Source organism: Nicotiana sylvestris, chromosome 5 (assembly GCF_000393655.2).
Source record: "Nicotiana sylvestris chromosome 5, ASM39365v2, whole genome shotgun sequence".
In the NCBI taxonomy this organism is placed as follows: domain Eukaryota; kingdom Viridiplantae; phylum Streptophyta; class Magnoliopsida; order Solanales; family Solanaceae; genus Nicotiana; species Nicotiana sylvestris.
The window spans coordinates 94295097-94322146 of NC_091061.1; the positions used below are offsets into that span (position 1 = coordinate 94295097).

Genomic DNA, 27050 nt, shown 5'->3' on the forward strand with positions numbered 1-27050 from the left:
CAAGAGGAGGGACCTAGACAGAAACAAGCACGGCAGCCATTGATGCTTTTTCTTCGATTTTCACCAAAAACCAACCGCAACAATCAAAAAGGAACCAGAGAAAAGAGAACGGTCCTTCACAACCCCCACACTACAAAAAGAAAAAGAAAAAGAAAAGCACACAAAGAAAGGTGAAAAACGGCAAAAGGATTTGAAAAAAAAAAGGAAACAAAAAGCAAAGTAAAAAAAAAAAGGCAAAAGAAGGACGGCAAAAAATCAAAAACCAGAAAAGGAAACAAGGCAAAATGAGGGGAAAGGGACGGTTGAATCCTAATTTCAGGTTCAAATCCTTCTGATTTTCATTTCAAATTTCAGCTTCTGTTTCGGATTTTCGATTTGAAATTCGATGGAGTTTGATTGAGGTCGCTTTGTTTTCGAGTTTTCGGGTGTCGTCTCGAGATTCCGTCCGGGTTCGTGTTTGAGATTTCTGTCGATTGGAGTTTCGATTGTAACTGTGTTCTGTTCTTGTCCGTGCAATTGTTAGACGATTTCATCAATTAAAAATTTCAGTTTTCAGGTTCAATTCTTTCCCTCTTCTAATGGTGTTGATTTCTTGTTTTAGGATATTTAAATACTAGTAATAAATTTTGATGCTGGTTTCCATTCGTGAAATATTATGTACTGCTGAGTTTCCATCATGCCTTTGATTTAACGTATGAATCCATCCCTTTTTTTTGGCTTGCTTTGCTTTGTTGAATGCCGAGTTCGAAAAAAGGGAATGACATTTTCTTTACTGTTGGTTGTGAGTTCGAATATTCTGTTGGGTTTTAGTTTAAGAGATATTGAATTGGTATTTGGTAGGATAATTTCCGAATCTGCTAGTGTCCCTTTAGTTACTTTTAATTTTGTTAATTTTAATCATGTCAAGTAGTTTTCTACGGAATTTTTAATGCTATAACTTGTTTGTCTGTTTTAGTTAAATTAGTAGATGTCATTCTTTTGTTAAAATCAAAAACAGTGATGGAAGCAAAGGATAACGATTTGTTTAAATAAAAACAGACATGTTCATATGAAAAGTGAGGTTAGGTTTGATGATTTTGAATCTGGGCCAAAATGTTTGCTAGGCCTAACGTCAAATAAATGCCAATTACCTCCATATTTTAACCAATTACTTTAACGATCTAAGCCACCTTTGCCACAATTGACTTTCATAGTTCTCATGCTTCACAATAATCTCAAATTAGATTAGGAAATGAATCACAAACACCGTAGCTTGTTTTAGGCGCGACTAATAATAAATTATCGGGACTATGGATATAGTTCCCGTGGCATGATCACGATACATAATCCCAAATTCGGGTGTACATTTCATGTGACCTGATCGTAACAACTTTGAATAACAATAAAATAAATATGTCGTGAATTGCGGGCGCATTTCATGTAGTGTGGTTTGCGGTGTGTTCCAAAACGATAAGTGTAGGACAATCGTAACTTGTTCAAGAAATAATTCCATAAATCCTAAAAAGCGGTTAAAATAATTGAAAGCGGTTATAAAGTTAAAAATGCACAATAGGTTCTAAGCATGTAATAAATCAGGTAATTAGGTCAATTATTAATAGTTGAGCGACCGTGCTAAAACTACGGAATTCGGGAGTGCCTAACACCTTCTCCTGAGTTAACATAATTTCTTACCCGGTCTTCTGTGTTCGCGGACCAAAAGTAGAGTCAATTTTTCTCGATTTGGGATTTAAAATAAACCAGTGACTTGTGACACCAATAATTATTCCAAGTGGCGACTCTGAATAAATAAATAAACTCATTTCGAATCATGTCACTTTAATTGAAAAAACTCTCTTATACCCTTTTCGGGTAAAAAAGAAGGTGTGACACTTATCCCTTTTCATTCTTCCTCATTTCATGCGATCGTCGACTACATTATGTACATTTTCATCTGTGGAGAATTTACCATCTTCAATATTATATATTCTCATATAGACTAGGGGTTTATCATTAGTATTTCTCTTTGAAGCATCACATTAATCCCTATAGGTTGAGGTGCCCTTGCCGCAACATGTTTACGACTTCTTGTCTGAGAGCGAAAAAATCTTCTGTTTGTGCCCACGTTTTTGGTGGAACTCATTGAGAGCGTTAGATTTTCTGGTGTTCGAATCTGATCTCATCTTCGGTGGCCACTTCACTTTATTTCGAGTTTCTCAAGAGCGTAGACTATTTCTGTAGGTGACATAGAAAAAATATGAGCAGATAATAAGGGGGGCATACTTCTTTCGTTCCGGTGAGTTCCGTCCTTGGCCGGGATAGGCCTTGTTCATAGCTAGAGGGAGGGCCAGGTGCGGCGACCATCCTAGTGTATGGCTGGTGCCGTTCCCTATTGGGTCGCGAAACCGAGTGATCTCTTCTGGTGTTTTCTCTTCGTTCTTTTCTGGATTCAGCTTGTACCGAGGTTATCTGGTGAGTTGGTCTGTTGAGGTCGTCCTCGTCTGCTCGGACCTCGGCGCAGTAAGCATTATGGATTTTGTCCCAAGTTGTTGGAGGATACTTCATCAATAAGCTCAAAATTTGTCTAGTTGCTCTTGAACTATCTCTACTCAGCCATTCCAGAAAGTTGCGACCGATATCCCTTTGGATACGTTCGGCAGAGTCATCCTTCCTCTATTGAACTGGGCGAGGAAGTCCCTTAGTCCTTCTCCCAAGAACTGCTTAATAGCGAATATGTCATTTACTCTTGCTTCGGCCTTCTTAGCTCCGGCATGGGTGGTTACGAACATATCGGCCATTTCCTCGAAAGTTTCTATGTTGTGGGTTGATAGCTGTGAATACCATGTTAATGCCCCTCCCATAAGGGTTTCACCAAACTTCTTTAGAAAAATAGAGGCCACTTATTCCTTGGCGAGGTCGTTGACTTTCACGGTGGTGACGTAGTGAGTCACATGATCCTCAGGATCGGCCGTTCCGTCGTATATCTTGAGGTAGGGCGGCATTTTGAAAGTCTTGGTATGGCATGCGAGGCTGCATCATCAATGTACGACTGCTCTACGAACCTGCTGACATCCCTTTTTGGCAGTAGCTTAGGGGCACCCGGTATCTTGTCAACTCATTTTTGATGTTTGATGACGTCCAAATCCACTACTAAAAAGTAAATGAACACGGTCGCATGCAATATAATTTACCCAACTATGAGTCGAGGTCGAATCCCACAGAGAACAATATGTAGGCGATTAAGAATGTAAGAGAATTATCACTTGTTATGCAATGCCAAACACTTAGAATTGATTTGAGAAAATATCTATACCTAAATGCGGAAATGTAAACTAACCTAGAAAGCAAGTAAAATGATCAATGGCTACAAGTATAGATGCATCGGGAATTACACTCAAGTAACGATCCAATGTATTTCACGATTTTACAAATATGAGTGTGTTTATGTTTAGCCACGGGTAATAATTCTATATTAGCTTCTTCCAAAGACTAACAAGAATTCCTAATTTAATTATCCTTATAACAGTTAAGAAATTAAGCATACCCGGAATGGCTACAAGTAGTTCAATCCTATCCCTAGGTAAAATCTATAAAATGAGGGTTAAAGCCTCAAGTTCTTGTTAATTAATCTTTTCCAACCTCAAATAATCTTTTCCAAAATTAATTCGAAGTTAATGGGCGAGTCCTAGGGTTAGCTAATCCCTTTGGAAGCATTAAAGAACAAGAATAATTAAAGAAACAATAACTCACTTCATAAAGAATAAAAATCATTCAATACATAAGCACAACAAGATATTTAATCCACACTTTAATTATGAATATTCTCATAAACAAAATTCAAGTGTTGGATAAAATACTACACACTTAGATATACAAACAAAGCAAGGAACTGAAGAAATGAGTACAAATAAGTAAGAAATTCTTAACCACAAGCTTCAAATCTTCAAAACTCAAGTGTGTGTGCAAACCCTAGCTTCCAAAACTTGTTTTCTCTAGTCTTTAGAACTGAAAATAAGCCAAAAGATGTGTACAAATGAGTTGGTTTGTGTATTAAATGGTTTGGGGTCAAAGTTGTGAATTTCCAGAACTGCACAATTCTCTCGTCCAGTTTCTTCTTCGCGTTCGCGACTACCCCTTCGCGTTCGCGAAGATTTGTTTTTCTTGAGATTCATGTTCGCGTTTAATCCTTCATGTTCACAAAGGTTTGAGTATTGATTCTTCGCATTCGCGGTGGGTACTTCGCGTTCGCGAAGGGTAAATCACTGGCAGGTTCCATTTGTCTATTTTAGCTCCTTTTTGACTTGTTTTCACTTGGTTTCTTCATCATTACTTCTAAATCACATACAACCTGTAAAATAGAAGTAAATAACATTAAACACACGATTTTATCACTCAAATATAGCAAAAATATAGGTTTAAAGACAAGATAAGTTGGCAAAATACCAACTTATCAATGTTCTTTCATCTGGTCTCGAAGTGCCTTGTTTTCATTCTCATTTCTTCCATCCTCTTTAGAATGACAACAAGGGAATTGTCACCTACACTGTTAGTAATATTGTGAGTTATACCTGTCGTTGGAGGGTTTGGTTGGTTGCACTACTCGTCTGTTTGTTGTATCATGCAAGCTCTTGCGGTTTCTGTAGTCATGCCTAGAGCAGGTTTGTTTAGGACGCTCACTAGCGTGTCGGTCAGCCATGCTTCGAGGAGTTTTTCACAACTGGGGGTATCCCTTCTTCTGCAGATGAGAGGCCCCTTTTCCGCTGGGTTTTGTTATGTTGCAGTGTGGGGGAGGTGATCTTTTTCACTTAGGGGACGCGTTGGGCGTCACGTCGTCACTTACTGTTTCACAGCTTTCGTTGATGATATTCATGAGGTTGGTTAGGAAGTCATTTGTTATTTTCGTCCTGTCTCCTTAGTTACATGCCATGTAGGGTTTTGTATTCACAAAGAATGGAGATCTCGAGGTTTTTTTATGTTAGTGACTTGCGCTAATTGTAGATCTCTAGGAAGCTAAAAATTTAACTAAGAAGTCCCCACAGACAGCGACAAATTGTTTGACCAAAAAATATAGATCTTATTACAACTAGTTAAATCAATATAAATGAGGGTTAATCTTAGCTAATAATAATATCCTAAAGATGGGGTCCTCAAAAGTTCAATAAGTACTATAAAGGTATATTTTGATAGCAGCGGCAACAGACAATCAATACTCAAGAAATCAAAGGCAATAATGTGGTATTAAATATTGATGAATGGCAACCAATGACATTTATGTAAATAAATACAAAGAAGTCACCCAAGATAAGATGGAAGTAATGAATATTCTCTCTGACAATGATGAGTGATAGATAATCCTTTGAATATCCGAGTTATTGTTGCTCCCAAACGCACACGTAAGTATACGTGGTCGACTAGTAATATAGAATTATAAGTCCAGATATCGTACCCACAGGGACTTGTGATTAACTATCAACTATATAAAACCAAATAATTAATCTATTCAAGCGAATCCTAATGTATGAATATTTAACTAAAATTAAGAGTAACAAATTAAGAGATTAAAGAAAACAAGTTGACGAATTCATTGTGAATGTATATTCTAGAGCTATGGGTTATCTAACAATCTCGTTGAGTTTCTACCTAAATTGTCTAATTAATTTATCTAGTTTATTGATTGACGGGGTTAATATTTCTCGTAGCCTTCTCCAGAAGTACAACTCGCCTATTCAAGCTAACATAACGCCTATATTCCTATGGAATTAGGATTGACAAGAAAACATTTATAATTCCCGTATAATAACCAAGCAAGGAGATTAGGTATATTACTATACTAACCGCAAATTCGCCTCCCCCCCAGATTAAGATCTTGCTCTACTCAATCTTATAAGAATTCCCTCTCCCGAGTTCAATCCTAGATTCGTAGATAGTATTCAATTGGTGATCAAGAAATCAAATAATTAAGCGCAAGATTGAATAAATAAACCAATATGATAAATAATAAGAACAATTCAAGCTTCAAACTACAACGTTCATGTAGCACCCAAAACTTTAGAACTAGTGAACTACGAGATTAAAAGAAGAGAAGAGAAGAAAAACTAGTTAGAACCCTCCTTCAAACGTGGTGTGTGTTTCTCCACGTGAATATTTCTTCAAAATATGTTAGATATATTCTCCAAATTAGATTTAGGACTCCTTTTATACAAGATGAGGTCGTGCAGAGCTGAAATAACCTTGTTCCGGACGAAATAGGAAAAGTCCCGGCCCCTGGCATCCAGACCAGAGCTAGGGCTGGCCGTGGCGCCGGAGGCAGAATGTTTTTGCCTTCAATTCTGGTGCTGCGTTAGAGCCCTTCCTTTTGTTCCTTTTTTTTTTGTCTTCAATATGAGGGATAAACTCCAAAGAGTGTCCCCTTTTTTTTTATTCCTTTTCTTTCGCATTTTATTTAATTTTGCTCCAAATCTCTTTATTTTCACACCATTTTATTCCTATACTGTTAAAATATAATATTAAGCATAATATAATATAATTAATACTCAAAATATAATTAAAAGCACTAGAATGTGAGGCAACAATGGGAAAATATATGCATTTTTGGCCGAACATCAACACCCCACACTTAGACTTTTGCTCGTCCTTGAGTAAGTATTAAAATCACACTCAATAAATCACGCCTAGAAACACCACCACTTCGGTTGATACTAACCATTAGGCCCTATATCAACTCAAACCATCAGATATACACTTCCTAATCATCGTGCAACATACACAAGTCACAAACAAACAACAAACGTCTAACCTCCTAACCTCAGAGACAGACTCTAACTTACCAAATTTAAGCTCGCTCACCTACTCTGTCAAAGAAGCTAATAACATCACCTATCTATCATGAAACAAGTGTCGTCACAGGAATAAATAGTCCATGCACTCTAATCAAAGAAATATAATTTAAGGACTTAGCATCAAAGAACAACTCTCTCACTCACAAATGAATTCACATGTAACAAAGAACCATAGGCTTGCCCATTATGTACATCTCTACTAATTAAAAATGCTCGAATAGAATTAAATAGGACTTTAACGGGTTGTAATGTTGGCTAAGGGATGGGTAGGAGAATTATCTAATAATGACTTACACTTCCCTAAGCACTTTGCACTTTTAAACTTCATCACCCATTATTTTCATCTCTTAATTTTATTTTTCAGCCCTCTCTTCATCAATTATTTCACAAGTATTTCCCTCATATCAAGAACGTTTCAATCATATATTTTTTCAAAGCAACTTTTTTTTTTCATGTCACATTCTTTTCAAGATGACCTTTTCATCACTTTTCAGCTATCGTTAGTCACCATTTTTTTACGTAATCATCACTTCTTCAAATTATCAATTAATATCACAGTCTAAGCAACATTGCTTAAGGAAGTAGGGTGCAAAAACTAGGGTTTCAAACAAAAGGATCAAGGCAAAAATACGGCTTCCAAACAAAAGGCTACAAGTTCAAAGGGCTAACTAGTGGTACAATATCTGAAAAAGCTAAAATTCATAAGATATATCAAAGAAAGCCTATTATCATCTTCTAAACAGAGCAACACTTTTATTTTGCTTCAATAGCACGCAGAGCAAGTTCTAGACTAAGATGCAAAACATGAAATATATGTAAGAAATCCTCACCCCACATGGCACTAATATCAATCAAGATGGATCAATTCCACTCTAAGATAGACAGGGTCATAGCGAACAACAAAATAAGAATAAGTTATATATAAAGTCACAACCCTAAGCCTAGGAGTCAGAAAGTCTGCTATTTTATTCATTACTCAAGCACTCAGAGGAAATTACTACTTAAGCTCGGACCTAAATAAGCTAGTATCAAACAAGTTACATATAGTTTTTCTTCCTCTTTTACTACACAAAAAAAAAATCTAATCCTAAAATTAAAAAAGTTTACACGGTTCAAGTTACATCCCCTGGAAAAGAACCGATGCAAAAAGAAAAATCAAGGGGATTATTATCTAACTAAAACTAACTAGAACCAAAAAAAAATCTTTTTGGATTTTTTTATTATTTGACTTTAATCACTCAAGAAAGCTGTCCACAAAATCCATCATTAGGAAAAGTCCCAATTTTTGATTTATTTTTTTAACAAAAACTACTATACTAAAAATGAGTACTTCAACTAAGCTAAGATAGCACAGAAAATCACCTAGACAATCTCCTCACCCCACACTTAAAATTGTGCAATGTCCTCAATGCACACTGAAAATAATAAGAGGGTTAAAGAGACTCCCTAATAGGCCAAAGGCCGAAGCATTAGCAGCTCACGGGATACTCAGACTTCTCCCAGGTATGATCCCTTGTGTGGGTACCTCACACTTAGTTTCAACCACATGCTCGCTTTTGCACATGCCTATTGGATTTGACTCCGTGCTCGTACTCCTACAAAATATAAAAATAACACTACAACGATAACACAATAAAAAAAATAAAGAAAAAGAAAAAATATAATTGGGTTGCCTCCCAACAAGCGCCTTATTTAACGTCGCGACACGACTTCATCACTTTCACTACTTTTCCTGATATGAATTGCGCCCCCAATTTTGCATTAATTTATGGTCACTTTCATGGGTGGTAGTGTAAAAATAAAGGAACCAAGCAATAAATATCGCATCTTGCACTTTTTGACCTTTAAGTATGGGATGTCGTTTTGTCTTCTTGGTATAGCAAATTTCAGAATATAAACACTTTGTTCCTCATCCATTGACTCCTCTATAAGCTCAAATGGATCAATTCTCGTGTCACCAACCAAGCACAATGTTGAAAAATGGTTATAGTGAAGTCCAATGCGCTCCAACTCTAGAATTGCTTCACTTTTGACATCCTCACTTTTGCGCACTTCGTCAACCTTGGCATCATTAACAATTTGGTTGAATAGTTGGGATTCCTCTTTTTGTTCTATAAGTTGGCCAGTATCTATAATAATTGGTTGTATGGCATCAGACACCTCAACCTTTTTATTCAATTTAGCCTGCATGTCATGGATATCTGAGCCAAATTGGTCTATCTCTTGCCTGAGCTCAGTTCTTCTTTCTATCATTTGTTCTGTCATATTTGAAAGACCATCACGGAGAGACTCATGAAATTTTATCAGCTGAGCTTGTTCTTTTAGCCAAGATTGGCTTACTATATCCGCTTCTTTAAAATTATCATCTCGTGGGAACTTGAACTAGCCCTCTTTATCCAATTCTTCCGCCTCGGCCTTTATTCTCATGATTGCCATACTAATTCTTTGTATAGACTTTTGATTTTCATCTTGCTGCTCGGCTACTTGCCTCATCATGTCCATAATATGAGCAACACATTCCACATCTTCCACGTTATTGTTCCTATCAAACTCATAAACATTGTTAGAAACATCAGAATAAGAGCTCTGAGAAGGATAATAAGAATTAGGACAACCCTCCCAATGACCACATTGACAACCACACACATTACAAAAATTTCACTCGTAAGATTGAGATTCACAATTTTACCACAAGTGTGGTCCTCCACAATATGGACATGGATCACCAAAATAAGAATAACTAATATTCGACCAATTCTCATTCCAAGATGCCATGTCAACAAAGATAATAAAATATTAACTAAGACAAAAATAAATAAATAAAGGAACTTGAATAGACAAAAAGTAAAAATCTAATTTAGTATAGTTAGTTTCTAAATCCCCGGCAACGACGCTAAAAACTTGTTGCTCCCAAACGCACACGCAAGTATATGTGGTCGACAAGTAATATAGGATTGGAAGTCCAGATATCGTACCCATAGGGACTTGTAATTAACTCTCAACTAAATTAAACCAAATAATTAATCTATTCAAGCGAATCCTAACGTATGAATATTTAACTAAAATTAATCTAGAGTAATAAATTAAGAGATTAAAGAAAACAAGTTGGCGAATTATAGAAACGAATTCAATATGAATGAATATTCTAGAGCTATGGGTTATCTAACAATCTCGTTGAGTTTATACCTAAATTGTCTAATTAATTTATCTAGTTTATTGACTGACGGGGTTAATATTTCTCGTAGTCTTCTCCAGAAGTACAACTCGCCTATTCAAGCTAACATAACGCCTATATTCCTATGGAATTAGGATTGACAAGAAAGCATTTATAATTCCCGTATAGTAACCAAGCAAGGAGATTAGGTTTATTACTATACTAACCGCAAATTCGCCTCCCCCCAGAATTAAGATCTTGCTCTACTCAATCTTATATGCAATCTAGAATTCCCTCTCCCGAGTTCAATCCTAGATTCGTAGATAGTATTTAATTGGTGACCAAGCAATCAAATAATTAAGCGCAAGATTGAATAAATAAACCAATATGATAAAATAATAAGAATAATTCAAGCTTCAAACTAAAACGTTCATGTAGCACCTGAAAACTCTAGAACTAATGAACTATGAGATTAAAAGAAGAGAAGATAAAAAAAACTAGTTAGAAGCCTTCTCCAAGTATGGTGTGTGTTTCTCCATGTGAATTCTCCTTCAAAATATGTTATGTATCCTCCAAATTAGGTTTAGGACCCCCTTTATACGAGATGAGGTCGTGTAAGGCCAAAATAACCTTGTCCCCCACGAAATAGGAAAAGTCCCCGCCCTCGGCGTCCAGACCAGCGCCTAGTGCTGGCCGTGGCGCTGGAGGCAGAATGTTTTTGCCTTCAATTCTTGTGCTGCTTTAGAGCCCTTCCTTTTTTCCCTTTTTGTCTTTAAAAGGGGGGGGGGGGACAAACTCCAAAGGGTGTCCCCTTTTTTTAATTATTTTTTTCTTTCTTTTTCTTCCGCGTTTTATTTAATTTTGCTTCAAAATTTCTTCATCTTCATACCGCTTTATTACTACACAGTTAAAATATAATATTAAACATAATATAATATAATTAATACTCAAAATATGGTTAAAAGCACTAGAATGTGAGGCAACAATGGAAAAATATATGCATTTTTGACCGAATATCAGCTATTCTCGGATCTGGTGGAAAAATGTAGACAAGAATCTTAGCCAAAAAGTACTTTTTCTCTCATTGCAATAAGATATTATTCTCTTCTCTAAAGTCAAAGAGTGTTTTACAAATGAATATCACATGTCTGTTTTCATTAGGTCTCTTTTTCTTTTATAGGGAACATATTCCTAGAAATTGTCACGACCCAAATCCCGCTCCGGTCGTGATGACGCCTCTCGTGAAGACAATACCAGCCAACAAACCCATATCACCTTTTCAAAAATAGTTAAACATTAATAAACAGTTTAAATATGATTTAATGATATTATTAACGGAAGCACAACCTGACACAGCCCTAACCAGGGTGTCACAAGTCACGAGCATCTACTAGGGTATAAATACAACTGAAAGCCTGGAGTGTACAAATACAGACTAATGAAATGAGGAGAGAGAAAAGCAGTGCTGCGAACGCCGGCAGCTACCTTGCTAAACCCTTATGACTCTGCCTCCGATCAGCCGAAACATACATGAATCTGCACACAAGGTGCAGGGAGTAATGTGAGTACTCCGACTCAGTGAGTAATAATAATAAATAAAGACTAAAGGCAAGAAATCACGCAAAAACACAAGGTATTCCATACTAAAGCAGTAAAATCACTTTAAACAGTAAAGCAGTGAGAAATCAAGTGAAAATCCCCTTTTTTCCAACAAGTAAAGCAAGTAGTTTACAAGTGAGTAACAAAAATGATAGAAATGTAAATAGCCCCTCGGGCAAAACATGTACAACAAACCGCCACTCGGGCATAATATCAACAGAACCATCCCCTCGGGCTCAATATCAGAACAGTGCCAGCCCCTCGAGCTCAATATCAGAACAGTAACAGCCCCTCGGGCTCAATATCAGATCAGTAACAGCCCCTCGGGCTCACTCTCAGAATAGTATCAGCCCCTTGGGCTACCTCACAATCACTCATATCAGCCCCTCGGGCAGTATCACATATCACACTAGGTACCCGCTCTCACTGGGTGTGTTCAGACTCCAGAGGGGCCCCTTACGGCCCAAGCGCTATATCAAGCCACCTTGTGGCATCATCACTCAGCATATCCCACATCACTCAAGCCACCACATGGCATATAAAGTATCTTAGGCCCTCGGCCTCATATCACTCGGCCTCACATTACTCAAGCCACCGCGTGGCATATAAAGTATCTCAGGCCCTCGGCCTCATATCACTCGGCATATCCTCACATATGGACCTCGGCCTCACTCAGTCCGGAAATCATCATAAGCCCCTCGGGCATTTGTAAAACAGTAGTTCTCTGCCCAAAATACCATTTAGAAATATCATTTGAGTTTTCAAATCTGCATAAAAGCGGTTGAGTTTGTAAAACAATAATTATAAACAGGACTGAGTTTAAATATAAGTCAAAACAGTGAGAAAATAGTGATAAAAATTCCCGAAGGATTCAAATAATTGGCACGAAGCCCAAGTATAGCAATCAGCCTAAATCATGATGATAACAAATAAGTTTCAATCAAATATGCGTAAAATCATCAATCGGGATGGACCATGTCACAATCCCCGGTAGTAAAAGACCCCGCGCTCATCATCCACCGCGTGTCTCACCTCAATATAGCACTACGATGTGCAAATCCGGGGTTTCAAACCCTCAGGACATCATTTGCAATTATTACTCACCTCGAACCGGCTAATCCTCTTGCTCGCGATGCCTTTGTCTCTCAAATCGACCTCCGAATGCCTCAAATCTAGCCACAATAATTCGATTCAGTTAATAAAAATTATAGGAATTAATTCCATATGAAATTCTACATTTTCCATTAAAAATCCGAAATTGCACTCAAAATTCGCCCGTGGGGCCCACATCTCGGAATATGACAAAAGTCACGGAATATGAACCCCCATCCAACCACGAGTCCAACCAAATAAATTTTACCAAAATCCGACATCGGATTGGCTTTCAAATCTTAAAAATTCATCTTTATGGAATTTTAGAAAATTCCTCCATTTCTCTTCAAATATCAATAATCTAATGCCAAAAATGAAGATTTATTCATGAAATATAATCAAAAAGGATTCAAGAACACATACCCCAAGAATTCCCATGATTTCTCGCTCAAAATTGCCCAAAACCCGAGCTTGGCAGTCAAAAAGAATGACCAAAAACCGGACTGCTGGACTTAAAACTGTCCAGAATTTCGGGGGTACTGATCATACGTTTTTACTGTTCACGTACTGTTTACATGTACTATACATAGGTACTGTTCATGCAGGTGCGGTCACTGTTCACACGTGCGAAAAATGCAGAAACTGCCCAAAAAATTGCAGCAGCTTTTCTTTTCACTAAAAAGGCTCTAACTCCATCATACAAACTCGGAATTCGATGATTCTTGTTCCTATGAGTCACAAATAATAATACGAACATATCCCTTCAGCCGAAACTCAATTTGGAGCTCATTTGCTCAGTACAATACCCATTTCGCTCGTTAAACAATTAACTCATGTTTCGTGTCAAAAAACTCAATCGCGACTTGATGAAATTAGGCCAAACTTTTCAGACCAGTCCTATAATTCATTATCAAAATTCCGGAAGTCTCGAAATCAAATTCGATCTCTAGAACTAAAAATGGACCTTTGGATCATTACATGCTTATGCTCAAAACGGCAAAATCTTCCAAAAACACTTCCAAAACATATCCGAGCCTCATGGGACCCCGACCAAACATGCCAACACACCCCATAACATAATTCAAACTTGTTTCAACCTTCGGAATGCTCGAAACAACATCAAAACATCAAATCACCCTCGGATTCAAGCCTAAGAATTCCAAAACTTCCGAAATCCGAATTCGATCAAAAAGTCGACCAAACGACGTATAAATGACCTGAAATTTTACACACACATCACAAATGACATAACGAAGCTACATCAACTCTCGGAATTCCATTACGACCCTCGGATCAAAATCTCACCAATCAACCGGAATTCGCCAAAATATTGACTTTGCCAATTCAAGCCAAATCCTTCCACGGACTTCCAAAATGCATTCCGATCGCGCTCCTAAGTCATAAATCACCCAACGAAGCTATCCAAATCATAAAATTTCCGATCCGAGCTCATATACAAATAAGTCAACTCTTAGTCAAACCTTTCAAATTCAAAGCTTTCAATTGAGATTGTTCCTTCAAATTCATTCTGATTTTTCCTGAAAATCAAAACCAACAATCTACATCAGTCATAATACGTTACACGGGGCAATTCATGCCTGGGAACTGGCAATCAAAGTGCAAAAGTTCAAAATTACCGGTCGGGTCGTTACATCCTCCCCCACTTAAATACACGTTCGTCCTCGAACGTACCTAGAGCTATTCTAAAAGCCCACCAATCGCTGAATAACCTTACCATACATATAGCCGGGGGTGATCCCACGTCACCATATCTCATATAGGTCCGATAACGCCGTTTAACTAAAATTACACAATCCAATCTGGCCCATAAACCATAGAACCACATTTTCACTTCTGAAACCATCAATACGTTCAAAACCTCACACCTATACTTTGAATAGATACGAACTAGCTGTAGAAACCCATGTCTGCAACCTCGGGAGAAATCCCATGATATACCATATAACTCTAACGCTCGCAGCAATAACTTCTATTCACAGCAGCTGCCCATAACAACCAAATACCGATAGAAAACCTCTTATCAGCTAAAGTCTCATTCCAACACTTTCGTATACTGCCAATGATAAATGAAACACGTAATAAACCATAACCATTTCTCAGATCAACCATTCATGAAGCCATTTCTCCTCTGGCAATTACCATAGCAATTTTTTTTAACCGAACCTCGATGTTTACACATCAAACATGCTGAAATCGAATCCGTTTATTTTCATTAATGCTCCCAACGATCTCCTCTGACCCAACTCACTACCCTAGTGACATGTCACACCAATAGAGGTCTAATCCATATCTAGCATAATACGCGCACCAATAAGCAACAGTTCGAACATACTCAAATCATGAAATTGACTCAAATGAAAGAGTTGTACCTCAAGCTCACCAGTACCACCACAACGCAGGGCTGAGAACCCGTCTCACATCATAGAACAGGAAACACGAATCTAACCCACAAGGTCATATCTCCACATAGCTTCGCTACAATGCGCGATCCTATCCAAACACTGCTCCACATGGGACACCTCAAGTCACTATGCTCGAAATTGACAACTACACACAATTTGACGTATAGAACCAAAGCAAATCATTACACCAACAGTGAAACAAGTAACATATACCACGCAAACCCGATAGGACGTAACCGATACACCATTCACCGAGCAACACCCGATTACTCTTCCCGCTCGACTTCCACTATGAACCCCATTAGAACCACATCATATATGCCCATAACCAATAAATCATAATGTCTCGCAACACAGAAAGGCAACTCATAGATCTCCCCAGATCACTAATAAGCTCAATTACGGTTGAATCAACCTATCCCTCAACAATACAATTCGGGGCCAACCAAGCCGACTCGAGTTAGAACACGCATCCACATTGGCCTGCCAAGGAACTCCTTACCAAGGAAGCCTAAAGCTGCTCCTTCAACTACCATAACTCCTGCCGGAGCCATACGATACGGTGCCCGACATCACATAAATACCGAAATCCACAACCTCGCCCGACGACATGACCAACCACAAGAAACGCTTCCGGAAAGTCCGTCAACACCGAAACTGAATCAATGGTAGAAACCTCTGCACTGACGTCCATCACGAAGGCCCAATTAAGAGAAGCAATCCTTCCCAGTCATCCGCTGGGTCTATGAAATATAAACCACTCCACTAGAACATAACCCGACGCACATCACCACTCAACCTTTGGCATTTCCAACCTATCCCATAATGCAATAGTCCAGAATAACCCAACACTGAGACGATCAGTCTAAATCCCCAACATCACATCCAAAATCTAACATACCAAGCAAAGAAAGATCCACTCGGGCCTCCAAATCTCGGTAGTCACTAAATAGTGCTGATACACACGATCTACAATCACAACATAGCCTGAATATGAGAGCTTCCGTCTCCACGTCCATACAGCACATGAATCATCATATCCTATCCCAATTTCGCTGTCCGAATATATGCCACACCTCTAATACCCAATCATTCCACTATAGATACTCTAAAATTTTTCTGTGCCACCAAGCAAACCCGAATATCACCACTCGATCTAAAAAGAAGGTGCCGCAATACTACCGAAGTGCTATCAACTTAATAACATTGCCCTTTTACTAAAACATAGACTCTCGTCAAATCATTTCCATTTAGCAGTACTATTTACTTAATCATCTGAGGCTACCCGCTGCCTAAGAGTTTTATGAACTTCCTTTCAGAACTAAACTGTAACGCATCTAGCCAAGAACTTCCATTAATCCCATCTAGAAGAAAAATCATTACATATCCTATGCTTCTCACACTCAGAGAAATTGCACCTCTCCAACCACGATAGAAATTAATAAGAACTCTCCCAATTCCATTTGCACAAATTCAACTGCCAGGACTGAATCCTTCTAACTAGACCAAGCTAAGCAAGCCATCAAAACCCAAGAGCATTGTTGCAAAATAGCTGTAGGAACTCATTACCTCGAACACACACAAGGAATTAATCATATCCTTACCATACCGATTTGGTCTACTATCAAGATACCCCATCTATCTAAATTCCTTCTGATTCATCTTCAACTTGATATTCCTTCTTGCTGTAGCACCACAATTTCCTCAACCTAGGCTTATCACACGAAACCCAAGCATAAAGCTACACTGTCTAAGGCTCCTAAGCCGCTGAATACTCTTTAAGTGTTCCCCAAAGCCATTACCTTCACCTTCCCAATATTGATATATAGAATCTCATAATTAATATAGAAAATACCACAATTCTTGCCATCTTCCACTGAAAACTCAGTTTTTATCCATAAGTACAACTTAGAAGCCTCCAATTATTGCATGTAGAGTTTTGAACACAATAGGACCATTCTCTAGAGTCATCCACACTACTCAATCTGTAGTTAGATTGATTAAACGAACCGAACAACCTGTGCTTCATTAGCACTCCGACAGTGCAGAATGTGACCTCATTCTATAACCAAGCAACTTCTTGCCCTATTCACCGAGCATTCCTTACCAACCACAACTCAAGTCATTCCCCGATTCTCGTACACCCATAAAACATAACATAGACTTTATTGAAATTTCCTTTACTCGAGCCATAACTGATTCACAAATACGCCTCGAACTGGGACCATTAAAGCACATAACCGTGCAATCAACTATTCAATAGCAGACTCCCCCACTTGGCTCAAAGTCATAGGTCAAACACGCACCATAACTCATAACACATACGCTTTATTGCTGCCATAATACCATAGTAAGATTAACTCAATCCTTCATAAGCTCGTAGAACACAGACCATCTGGTACTTCATATCTTCTACAAATCTCGTATTTACTCTCATAACAATTAAACCCACTCTCTTATGCGACCCAAATTAAATTCACATATATATTTCACTTGTAAATGGGATCTTCTAACAGACAACATAAATATCACACAACTCCAGAACACTTTGCAGGAGATAACCCACCTACTTCGCCTTAACTAACATTTATGTATACCTTCCACCATCATAAACTGTACACAGTCACTTAGTCTTCCTGAGTCTGAACTCATACCGCAACATGATTTTTTTTACTTTACTCACAACTGGGAAACATGAAAAGATTCTTCACATGCCTATAACTCGGGGCTATACCTCGAATCAAGATGGAATTCAAGCACCTAATAGTTCTTCTATCCTCCAGCAAACCCTTGTTGTCGTTTCCAAATCATATGAATACATCTAGCAGTACTAACATATCATCACGTAGTTACTCAACCGTCACTTCCACTAATAGGGACAATACCGAACATATAAGTTCAAAATACTTGCTCACACAATCAGCACTTCGGTGCTCAAGCCATAGGCAAATATCCGGCCTCAAGTCCTTCAGACTGGCCCAACATCAACTTACAGAGATCACACATCGCCCCTCGATTGTGAAATCACAAATCATCAAGGCACATCTGATACTGAGTGCTCATGCGCGCATACGAACGCGTGGAAGGAATTCAAAGAGTTACATTTCAAGCTGAATTAAAGGACACACGATAATAATTCAAGAATGTGAAGTTTTCCTAAAGGTTCTGCAGCCTCTCGAGGATAAATGCAGACGTCTCCATACCGATCCGCGAGACACTACTAAACCTGCTCATGACTCGTGAGACCTATGTAACCTAGGCTTTGATACCAACTTGTCACGACCCAAACCCCGCTCCGGTCGTGATGACACCTCTCATGAAGACAAGGCCAGCCAACAAACCCATATCGCCTTTTCAAAAATAGTTAAACATTAATAAACAGTTTAAATATGATTTAATAATATAATTAACAGAAGCACAACCCGACACAGCCTTAACCGGGGTGTCACAAGTCACGAGCATCTACTAGGATATAAATACAACTGAAAGCCTGGAGTGTACAAATACAAACTAATGAAATGAGGAGAGAGAAAAGCAGTGCTGCGAACGCCGACAACTACCTTGCTAAACCCTGATGACTCTGCCTCCGATCAGCCAAAACATACCTGAATCTGCACACAAGATACATGGAGTAATGTGAGTACTCCGACTCTGTGAGTAATAATAATAAATAAAGACAGAAGGCAAGAAATCACGCAAAAACACAGGGTATTCCATACTGAAGCAGTAAAATCACTTTAAACAGTAAAGCAGTGAGAAATCAAGTGAAAATCCCCTTTTTTCCAACAAGTAAAGCAAGTAGTTTACAAGTGAGTAACAAAACTGATAGAAATGTAAACAGCCCCTCGGGAAAAATATGCACAACAAACCGCCCCTCGGGCATAATATCAACAGAACCAGCCCCTCGGGCTCAATATCAGAATAGTGCCAGCCCCTCGGGCTCAATATGATAACAGTAACAGCCCCTCGGGCTCAATATCAGAACAGTAACAGCCCCTCGGGCTCAATATCAGATCAGTAACAGCCCCTCGGGCTCACTCTCAGAATAGTATCAGCCCCTCGGGCTACCTCACAATCACTCATATCAGCCCCTCGGGCATAGTATCAATCACTCATAACAATGGGTACCCGCGCTCACTATGGGCGTACAGACTCCGGAGGGGCCCCTTACGGCCCAAGCGCTATACCAAGTATGGCAATCAACCCAAATCATGATGATAACAAATAAGTTTCAATCAAATATGCGTAAAATCATCAATCGGGATGGACCAAGTGACAATCCCCGGTAGTAAAAGACCCCGCGCTCATCATCCAGCGCGTGTCTCACCTCAATATAGCACTACGATGTGCAAATCCGGGGTTTCAAACCCTCAGGACATCATTTACAATCATTACTCACCTCGAACCGGCTAATCCTCTAGCTCGCGATGCCTTTGTCTCTCAAATCGACCTCTGAATGCCTCGAATCTAGCCACAATAATTCGATTCATATAATAAAAATTATAGGAATTAATTCCATATGAAATTCTACATTTTCCATTAAAAATCCGAAATTACACTCAAAATTCGCCCGTGGGGCCCACATCTCGAAATATGACAAAAGTCACGGAATATGAACCCCCATTCAACCAAAAGTCCAACCAAACAAATTTTACCAAAATCCGACATCAGATTGGCTTTCAAATCTTAAAAATTCTTCTTTATGAAATTTTAGAAAATTCCTCCATTTCTCTTCAAATATCAATAATCTAACGCCAAAAATGTAGATTTATTCATGAAATATAATCTCAAGAGATTCAAAAATACTTACCCCAAGAATTCCCGTAATTTCTCGCTCAAAATTGCCCAAAACCCGAGCTTGGCAGTCAAAAAAAATGACCAAAAATCGGACTGCTGGACTTAAAACTGTCCAGAATTTCGGGGGTACTATTCATACATTTTTACTGTTCATGTGTACTGTTCACGTGTGCTATACATGGGTACAGTTCACGCAGGTGCTGTCACTGTTCACACGTGCGAAAAATGCAGAAACTGCCCAGAAAATTGTAGCAGTTTTTCTTTTCACTAAAAGGGCTCTAACTCCATCATATGAACTCGGAATTCGATGATTCTTGTTCCTATGAGTCACAAATAATAATACGAACATAGCCCTTCAGTCGAAACTCAATTTGAAGCTCATTTGCTCAGTTCAATACTCATTTCGCTCGTTAAACAATTAACTCATGTTTCGTGTCAAAAACCCAATCGCGACTTGATGAAATTAGACCAAACTTTTCAGATCAGTCCTATAATTCATTATCAAAATTCTGGAAGTCTCGAAATCAAATTTCGATCTCTAGAACTAAAAATGGACCTTTGGATCATTACATGCTTATGCTCAAAACGGCAAAATCTTCCAAAAACTCTTCCAAAACATATCTGAGCCTCATGGGACCCCGACCAAACATGCCAACACACCCCATAACATAATTCCAACTTTGTCCAACCTTCAGAATGCTCAAAACAACATCAAAACATCAAATCACCCTCGGATTCAAGCCTAAGAATTCCAAAACTTTCGAAATCCGAATTTGATCAAAAAGTCGACCAGACGACGTCCAAATGACCTGAAATTTTGCACACACATCACAAATGACATAACGAAGCTACAACAACTCTCGGAATTTCATTCCGACCCTTGGATCAAATCTCACCTATCAACCGAAGTTCGCCAAAATATTAACTTTGTCAATTCAAGCCAAATCTTTCCACGGACTTCCAAAATGCATTCCGATCGCTCTCCTAAGTCATAAATCACCCAACGAAGCTATCCAAATCATAAAATTTCTGATCCGAGCTCATATACAAATAAATCAACTCTTAGTCAAACCTTTCAAATTCAAAGCTTTCAACTGAGATTGTTCCTTCAAATTCATTCTGATTTTTACTGAAAACCAAAACCAACGATCTACATCAGTCATAATACGTTACACGGGGCAAGTCATGCCCGAAAACTGGCGATCAAAGTGCAAAAGTTCAAAACAACCGGTCGGGTCGTTACAGAAATCCTAATAGTTCAAGTGTAGAGAATATCCACTAGAATATTCTCCTTTAAGCCCTATCTTAAAACTAACCATTATAACTCTGTCAAAGGTGCTCGCCCTCAATGAAATCTCCTCGACTTCAGTCTTGCTGACTCTTCGACCATAGGCTTTGCTGATAAGTTGATTACTTCGACACATGGTGCCCCAAGAATATTTTACCGGTACTATTTCGACTAAAGATGGATTTTGACCCATACAATTCTCATCGCTGGATTTTTTCTTAGCTTGATCAACTGTAAGCTATTTTGGGAAATCTACTATTGGAAAAGCTCAGCTAAAGGTCCAATTCTATCTCTGATTATTTACTCTTTTAATCTAATATTATGTGATTTTGGTGATATGATTTTTGTGACTTCCCTGGTGATGAGTATTTGATTGCTAGAAGTTTGATACCTCAACAACAACAACCCAGTGTAATCCCACAAGTGGGGTCTGGGGAGGGTAATATGTACGCAGACCTTACCTCTACCCCGAGGGGCAGAGAGGCTAGAAGTTTGATAGAAGTTTGATAGACCTTCTAATTGCTAGAAGTTTGATACTTTCTATAATTACCTAGTTTAATATTGATTCGGTGATTATCAGCTCTTATTAAGTTCTAAGTCAACTAAGAAAATTGAATAATCTGTGTTCATAGGCTAAATTAGTTTGTGGGTCTTGGGGTGATTTAGATTAATATAAAAAGTGCAGGCTTCATAAGACAAATTGGTCATGCCAGATAACTGCAAATTAAAATTATTTGAGCTTAGGATGATTTTTTTAAAATTATACTTTTATTAATTTATCGTCAGGAGTACACTTAGGCCGTCATCACTTGGGTAGGCAAGTACTAGGACGTTCTCTTATTTTAGTATCGAGGCGAGAGATTGTCCCCTTAGTTTATTATTATCTGGGGAATGCCCCGAAGACCTTGTAAATATTTTTATCAGGGGAATGCCCGTTAGTATATCTAATTGGAGGTCATGACGAACATCGTGGAGGAAGCATTAGTGTAGACTAGCGTAGGACTTTAGAACTTTTCTTTTGCCTCTTTCTTTTCTTCTCTTTTTCTTTTATTAGGTGGGGAAAATCTTGAACCTCTTTTGTATTTATTTTATTTTTGTGTATTTTTATCTTAATTTGAGTATTCTTAAAAGCCAACTTAATCAAGTATACAACTGTATTTACTATGGGACTTGGGTAATGCCTAATACCTTTTCTCCGAGTCAAATGCACCCCCTTACTTAGAATCTTTGGTGAAAATCAGTTTTTGGAGTCAAACGTGTTTTCAAGGAAAAATTAGTTTTAAAAATGGTGACTTGGCACCTAAAACCAAATGTCAAGTGACGATTCTAAGAAAATCCCTTTTAAATATAACATTTGTCATTTTCGAACTTAAAAATTACTTTATATCTCTTTTAAAAGAGGTTAAGGTAAAAAAGGTGTAACGACCCGGTCGGTCGTTTTAAGAATTAATGCCCCAATCCCCTATTAACTGCTTTTCCCGTGTTTGTTTCTGCTATTGTGAGTTGACGGGAGGATTTATTTGGAGTTTCGGAGAGTTTTGGGACACTTAGTCCGTAAATGAGAGTTTAAGTTGTAGAATTTGGATCGTAGTCGGAGCAATATGAAGACGACCTCGGAATGGAATTCCGTTGGTTCTATTAGCTTTGTTGAGTGATTTCGGGCTTAGGGCGTGTTCGGGTTGTGCTTTGGAGGTCCGTAGCTTATTTAGGCTTGAAATGCCAAAAGTTGAATTTTTGAAGTTTTCGGTTTGATAGTGAGAGTTTGATCTAAGGGTCGGAATGGAATTCCGAAAGTTGGAGTAGCTCCGTAGTGTTGAATGTGAAGTGTATGCAAACTTTCAGGTCATTCGGACGAGGTTTGATAGACCTTTTGATCGAAAGCGTAATTTGAGAGTTTTTGGAGTTCTTAGGCTTGAATCCGATGTTAAATTGGTGTTTTGATGTTGTTTGGAGCGTTCCGAAGGATGGAACAAGTTTGAATGATGTTTTAGGATTGGTTGGCATGTTTGGTTGAGGTCCCGAGGACCTCGGGTGAGTTTCAGGTGCTTAACAGAAATTGATTTTTGGACGTAGGCAAAAATTTGATTGTTGAACCTGTCATAACCGCACCTGCATATGTGGGACCGCAGATGCGGCGCCGCAGAAGTGGCTAGGTGACTGCAGAAGCAGAATTTGGTCCAGGCTCCAGAAGCCACAGGTGCGAGAAGTGGAACGCACCTGCGAGACCGTATGTGCGGAAAGGCAGTCGCAGGAGCGGAAACTTGGGTTTAATGAAAAGTCACAGGTGTGACTTAGTCTACGCAGAAGCGAGACCACAGGTGCGGTCCTAGGGCTGCAGATACGGTTTCACTGTTCAGAAAAAGGGGCAGAACGAGGGTTTAGTGTAAAATCTTGGAAAATTGATTTGGGAGCTCGGGATTGGCGATTTTGAGAGAGATTTTCACCTATGTGTTTTGGGTAGTAATTATTACTCGGTTTTGATTAATTTCCACGAATCTATGCTTAAATTCATCTTTTGAATTCGAATTTGGGGTGAAAACTTGGAGAAAAATTGGAAAAAAGATCCTAGGCCTAATTTTTGGGTTTTGATCTAGATTTTGATGTCGTATTGGAATAATTTTGGTGTAAATGAACTCGTGAAAGTATGAGGATTCTGAATTTGTAAATTTTACCCGATTCCGAGATGTGGCCCCAGGGGGCATTTTGTTCATTTTACATAATTTCGCGTATTAGCTTAAAGTTTATTTGTGGAATCAATTACTTGATGTTATATTTACATTATGCAATTGAATTGATATTTGAGCCATTTGGAGTCGAGTACTCGTGTAAAGAACGTGGTTTCAGGTTGATTTTGAGACGGTTCGAGGTAAGTGGCTTGCATTGGGGGAACTCCCCTTAGGATTGATATTGTTGATATTTGAAATGCCTTGAACGTGAGGTGACGAGTGCGTGCTTGTGCTAATTGTTGAAAATCCTATTTTCATTAAGTAACTTTAATTGTGTTTCCTTTCCTGTTTATACTAGCAATTTAAGCCTACTGTTAGCTTAGGGAAGTATGTCTAATTGACTTAATTGCTTTACTTGCTCAAACTGCCTTATTTGGATTATGTGTAGCATGCTAGGTTAGAAATACCTGTTTTACCTTGGTATGAAATTGAATTTAATTGAGTATTCTTCGTCTTACTGCTGTGTGTTTACTTTGGGACTACAGGACGGTATCCCGGGAGATCCCTGCACATATATTGATTTGGACTGTAGTGCGGGATACCGAGAGATCCCCAACACATATATTGATTTGGACTATAGTGCGGGATACCGATAGATCCCCAGGACGTATATTGATGATACTAAGAGATCCTTGGGATACCGAGAGATCCCTAACATATATATTGAGGATACTAAGAGATCCTCGGGATATTGAGAGATCCCCAACACACATATTGAGGATACTAAGAGATCCTCAGGATACTGAGAGATCCCCCGTTGTTATCTCTATGTTGAGCGATATTCCTTTTGTGATTATTTTGTCTCTGTTATAGTTGTTGTTATTCTTATTATTCTGTGTTACTTCTTATTGTTAGCATTTAATTATATTGTCGTATTCTATATTGTTTTACCTCGTTTTCAGCTATAATCAGTAGGGCCCTGACCTTACTCATCACTACTCAACCGAGGTTAGGCTTGACACTTACTGAGTACCGTTGTGGTGTACTCATGCCCTTTCTGCCCATGTTTTTCATGTGCAGATCCAGGTACTTCGACTTAGTCCTACTACCCTTTAGGCGAGGCAATCCTACAGAGACTTCAAGGTATTTTTTTTTGCGTCCGCAGACCGAGAAGTCCCTTTCGACTCTCTATTATAGTTTTAGCCCTTCTGTATTTATCTTGATTTAGACATTCTAGAGTTAGAGCACAATGTAGTATTCATAGCTTATGATTTCATGAGATTCCAGGTTTTGGGAATTGTTTAGTTTTTGAGATCTTATATTGGTATATGCCGAGTGACATCTTAAACACTTCTATATTTGTTTCTTCAGTTTTTATTAGTTTTTCCGCATTTTGGTTCTTTTTTCGCAATTGTTAGGCTTACCTAGTCGTAGAGACTAGGTGCCGTCATAACAGTTCACGGAGGGCGAACTTGGATCGTGACAAGTTGGTATCAGAGCTCTAAGTTCATAGGAGTCATGATTCACAAGCCGGTTTATTAGAGTCTTGCGGATCGGTACAAAAACGTCTGTACTTATCTACGAGAGGCTATGTAACTGTTAGGAAAATTCCACTTCATTTGATTTCCTTGTCGTGCGAGATTTTTGATATCACAATTCTATTCTCTCACAGATGGTGAGGACATGTGCTACCAGAGATGATCAGGCACCCATACTGGAGCCGTCAGAGGTCGGGGCTGGGGTAGAGGCCGAGGACGTGCACGTGGTGCAGCTAGAGCAACCGCGCAAGTTGCCACCGTGGTGCCACCAGCAGTTCCATCTGGAGTCCTGGAACCTGATACACCTACTGCTATTACTACTCCAGCGCTCCAGGAGACCCTTGCGCAGTTCATGAGCATGTACACCACTATGGCTCAAGCATGATTGCTTCCCCTTGCTGCAACTATATCTTAGGCCGGGGGAGGGCCACAGACTCCAGCCGCCCGCACTCCTAAGCAGCGAGTGCATGTTGTTCAGGTACCAGAGATTATTCCTGTACAGCCTGCAGTCCCGCTGCCGGAGATTATTGTTACTTCTTATTGTTAGCATTTAATTGTCACATTCTATACTTTTTCACCTCGTTTTTCAGCTATAATCAGTAGGGCTCTGACCTTCCTCGTCACTACTCGATCGAGGTTAGGCTTGGCACTTACTGAGCACCGCTGTGGTGTACTCATACCCTTTCTGCGCATGTTTTTTATGTGCAGATCCAGGTACTTCGACTCAGTCCTACTACCTTTGAGGCGAGGCGATCCTTCAGAAACTTCAAGGTATATCTGCCACGTTCGTAGACCAAATAGTCCCTTTCCACTCTCTCTTATAGTTTTAGCCCTTCTATATTTATCTTGATTTAGACATTATGGAGTTAGAGTACAATGTAGTATTCATAGCTTGTGATTTCATGAGATTCCTAGTTTTGGGAATTGTTTAGTTTTTGAGATCTTGTATTGGTATATGCCAAGCGGCATCTTAAACACTTCTATATTTGTTTATCTTCAGTTTTTATTATTTTTTCCGCATTTTGGTTCTTTTTACGCAATTGTTAGGCTTACCTAGTCGTAGAGACTAGGTGCCGTCACGACAGTTCACGGAGGGCGAACTTGGGTCTTGACAAAAGGGGTGTTACAAATGTTGACTAACTCATACCATGATTATGAAAAGAATTGAGATAACTAATATTGTATTCTACCTCATATCTGAAAAGCATGCCTAAATTCTAGAATTACTGTATTTTACTGGTAGACTTAATTAATGTTATTATGCTTTATTCCACGTTCTATTTATATTTTCATACGCTTATTGAGCTATTAGTAATTGATAATGTCGACATCTCGTCACTACCTTTTTGAAGCTAGAATTGATACTTGCTGAGTACCATGATTTTTTACTCATGCTAAGGTTATGTACATTTTGTGCAGGTTCTGAGGCTAGTATTAGCGGTACCAATTGAGGTGAGTAGGAGTATTTTGTTGGAGACTTCGCGGTGAGATGCTTTACTTTATCCGATCCGCAGTACATGGAGTCTCCCTTCCTTACTCATTTTTATACATGTATGTGTATTTTTATTTCTGGATAGATGTTGTTGTTTAGTCGACACTGTGTACTGTGGTTAGATGCTCATAACGATGTTTGTGACACCAGCTCTTGGAGAGATTTATGAGACAATTGTGGTTGTGT

At 38.7% G+C, this 27050-nt stretch overlaps 1 long non-coding RNA gene across 2 annotated transcripts; it reads left to right on the forward strand.

Annotated features, from left to right (window-relative positions):
* LOC138891101 (uncharacterized) lies at positions 1-27050 on the forward strand. 2 transcript variants are annotated; one of them, XR_011407410.1, is made up of 3 exons: positions 25580-25850; positions 26081-26143; positions 26792-27050. It is a non-coding gene; the product is annotated as an uncharacterized lncRNA (long non-coding RNA). The 2 variants fall into 2 exon arrangements; XR_011407411.1 differs by lacking the exons at positions 25580-25850; positions 26081-26143 and adding an exon at positions 1-556.